Raw genomic sequence first — 4,332 nt, 5'->3', positions numbered from 1 at the left:
TGAACTACCAACTCGTCCAAACTCACGTCAATCGTGTTTTCGTACATCCCATCCGCGCTAGCAAAAATAATCCTGAACCAGTGACTTGTACAGAAAAAGTGACTAGGCTGCGCTAGTACAACGATATAAGAATAAAATAAATAGCTCTTCGGCATATTGCAACTTTACCCCCACCTGCAATAGTAAATACGACTGCACCGACGTCCGTGCAGTAGTGGAGCAGCGATGTTCTGATATATCTCCAATGGGGGGTATATCAGAGCAATGCCTCGTAGGAGGCATTGATCAAAGCATCGCTGTTCCATGTGTGACACGGCACCATGTGCAGATAAAAATTGGCTGTCGGTAATAATTACCCCGCAAAGTAGCATATCAGCTGCAGTGTGAACGATTGCAACTGACTGCACTTACTTCTTCAAACGATCCGTCCACTTCATTTGAGCTGCAGCTATAGGAGGAGTCGCTGTCAGGTCTCTGCGGAATGGAAGTTCGGTTTTCGGTAGCCTTCCTTGCATCGTCCTCAGTAGCTAAAAAAACACGACGAGTGGATAATTTCAGAATGACTGCTTCCTCATCTTTGTTTTTGTATTTGGGAAACAAAGAGGTGGGCACTTAACGTAAAGCCTAATCACTTGAGTGTGGTAGTGGCCGCAGCGTGTTTCATCTTTCCAGAAGACTCTGTACCACTTGCGAGGATTAAAATCGCTCGTATCTTTCGGCTGGAGGCGCTTACGGGCAGCCACTGGGATGATTAGCTTTTCGTTATCGTCGCGGAAACGAACGTACGCGAACATGCCACCGGAGAAATGCGCTTGGACGCGCGCTACTTAGCAACACCAGCAACACACACAACAAAAACGTACCAACGCGCTGTTCATGACGATGGCGGTACCATTTGTGGGTCTCAACAAAATGCAATTTCATTTTTAAAAACTAAGAAAATTTGCTTCATGTTTTTACAAGCCTATAGGGTAATTTTTTTTTAACTCACCGTAGATAAAAAATAAACAAATATGAACAGAGTGTCGTCTGGTGTCGCTCGTGTTGGTCCGTTAGTCGCATCATCATGGCCATCGTGACGGCCATAATGGCATTCTCGCGGCAGAGTGCGACCTCAGGGGCACTATCTCGCTGCACGTTATTTCTGACGTTACATCATAGTTTATCGTCGTTTCTGCACCGCACGCCATCTTTAAGGCACGGAAGCAGGGTGTGAATATGAAGCCTCGGTCGATGCACCCCCTCAGATTGTTCATCGCGGCCTCATTTTGCATGGACACCATGAAGCGCGCTATTTGAAGTTTGCGTTCAGTTCGACGAAAGATGGATTCAGCTTAACCACAGCCTCGATCAAAAAGAAGGAAGCGCTATTTGTAGCCTGGATCGCATTATGTTGTGCCTCGGTCAACGAGCCTATATCAAAAAGCGGCGGAGCGCAATCTGCCGGCCAGCCACGCTATAGCAAGAACATTCCTCAGTCTAGCTGGTAACGGTGGTTCTGGAGGAGCAGCATTCGACACTCGAAGTCTCAGTGATGCACACGGTGGCAGCAATGAAAATCCTGATCCCGACGACACGTACGGCTTCGAGAAGAGTTCGCTCTCAAGCGATTCCGACCAAACTGCAGATTCGGCTTGCAATGATGCAAGTATGAGCGACCCACGAAGTCTCAGTTATGCACATGGTGATAGCGATGAAAATCGAAATACACAACGTGTCTTAGCCCCTGCGGAAGGTTATCCATTTTCCACTGGAATATCGAAGGTGCTGAGGTTATGCCGAAGGGTAAGCGGGTGTACTGGTACAAACCTCTCGGTGTGTTGATTGTCATCAGCTTAGTTGAATCTTCAGCAAGCGGCACTTGTAAATATGCATCTTTGAGGTCAAGTTTGGTGAATTTCTCCCGACCGCTTAGCTTGGCGAATAGGTCTTCAATACGGGGTATGGGGTAATTCTCTGATACACTTACTGGGTTCACTGTGACCTTGAAATCCCCGCAGATACGGATCTGCCCGCTTCGTTTCAAAATGGGCATAATCGGTACAGCCCACAAAGAGGTCTTCATAGGTCGCAGCATGCCTGTGCATTCCATGCACAGCAGCTCTTCGTTTACGCGATCAAGCATCGGGAACGGGACAGGGCGAGGTTTAAAAAACTTGGGCTTGGCATTCTCCTGCAGAGTGATCTTTGCAGCGACGCCCTTGAATGTCCTCGGCTCGTCGTCAAAAACACTGCGGTACTCCGCAATAATGTCCTGAATAGACGAAACTGCATTGACATCCGTCGTGCTGCGAAGTTCTATTCCCAGTCCTTTCATCCAGCCCCGCCCCATGAGGGATGGGCAGCGGTCAGAGACGACGTGTAGCAGGTCGTCGCACTCGTGGCTGCCAAGCTGCACGGACACGGCCAGGCTTCCTTTGACAGGGTGAGCTTGCCCGAGTAGCTTTTCAACAGGACATTTGACAGTTCCGGTTGTGCGAACTGGAACTTGCGGTGAAAGGTGTCCTCCAAAACAGCCGACACACTCGCACCCGTGTCAAGCTCCATCAGCAGCGAAATTCCATTCACAGAAACTTCGACACGGAGCGGGTGCGTGTTCTCAGTTCCTTGCAGTTTCCACATTTCGTACACTTGCGGCGCATTGAGCCGCTTTTCAGTTTCATCGTCCACGGTGTGCACAGATTTTTTCTTCCCAGCCAGTGGTGCCTGTTCTTCGGTGTTCGTTACTTTTCTTCCCCCTTGCACACACGAGAGAGATGGCCCTTGAACCCACACTTGTGGCACACACTGTTCAGATGATGGCACTGTGTCGCCAGATGCTCTGCGCCGCAGCGAAAGCACACAATTACTGTTCCTTTCCTCTTCGGCTTCGACGAACCATGTGACACGACGTTTGTCGGCGCAAAGAATGGCACCGGCGCCATCGAAAGCACACGCGAATCCTTGCTCGCCGCCTCCATGGCAATGACTGTTTTCTTCGCCATGTCGAGCGTCAAGTCCTGTTGCTCCAACAGTAGTCTCTGTACAGCTTCATCGTTAATACCCACCATGATGCGGTCACGCAGCATCCTGTCACGAAATGTGCCAAAGCCGCAGTCGTCAGCTAGTTTGTTCAAAGATGCAAAGTAGTCCGCAGGTGTTTCACCCGCCTGTCGCGTTCTAGAGTTGAACTTGAAAGTAGCAATGACTTCCGACAGTTTTGGCGAGAAATTCTTGCCGGGAACATCCAAAGTGGTCGTCAAACTTGCATTGCACGGCTTAACAGGCCCCAGTAAGTTATCTTACTCACAACATGTGAGTAAGACAGCTCTTTGTTTGCCATCCGGCGCGTCGTTGGCAATAAAGTACTGTACAGTCCGCTCTCGGTATTCTTCCCAGCTCGTCTGCGCGTCAAATGGCTCCAGCTTGCAGACGCCAGGCATTTCCGAAGTACAAGAACGCAGCCCAGGGCAGCAGTGGCACTGGAATGAACAGCCTCCACGCAGCTCAACGCTTCTTCCTCGTCGCCATTGTAATAAAGAGTGATTTTCTGCTTGTAACCGGAGAACGAAAACGAGCGACCAGCCAACACAGACTCCAGTGACCAACTGCCTTTATTTCAGTTCGCGGAGCACGCGAACTGTGCCGTTGAACATGAGCCGTTAACAATGATGTGGCGGCATCTGTCGTGCTCCTCGGCCAAACGCATGGCAAGACGTCTCACTTACAACACTCGTGCAGCACATGGATGCTGTGTTCAGTCCAAGCAGTTGTTGGAACTTCGCAGTTCTTGATGGCCAATGGTACCTTTGCAGAATTTTTATAAGGTGACTACAGTGTTGACCAATTGCTCAGAAGCCAGAGTGATGGTATGACAGACACGTCCCTGTTTTCGTCAAATTCAACAACACAAAATCTTTTGTATGCTGAAAAGAGGGAAGCATGTAAGCACAAACCACACAAGCCGTGATAATGGTAAGCACTATATGCCCTTGAGGCGTAAGGTACTCACGGATTGAAATAGGACAATTTAGGGCTAAGTAATGCACATGTTTTGTTTCTACTGTCTTCAGTTCAGGTTATGTCGGTGTAATTTCAACTTGAACGCGTAGATCAGAACCAGCATTATATTTGGAGACCAGATTCGTCGTGACATGACGTGGTTATCTCGAGCTATTGAGTACACAAGTCATTATACTAAAAATTATGATGTCGCGTTTGAATCCGTGAGTACTGTACACATAAGTGAATGAGTTGTTTGTCAGTTTTTTGGACTAGTGGCTCAGAAAAGAGCAAGATAAATTCCACATAGGCTGAACTGAACCTTCTGCAGTGCGTCTTACCTTAACCTCA

Source organism: Rhipicephalus sanguineus, chromosome 8 (genome assembly GCF_013339695.2).
Source record: "Rhipicephalus sanguineus isolate Rsan-2018 chromosome 8, BIME_Rsan_1.4, whole genome shotgun sequence".
Lineage (NCBI taxonomy): Eukaryota > Metazoa > Arthropoda > Arachnida > Ixodida > Ixodidae > Rhipicephalus > Rhipicephalus sanguineus.
This window is presented reverse-complemented; position numbering follows the sequence as displayed.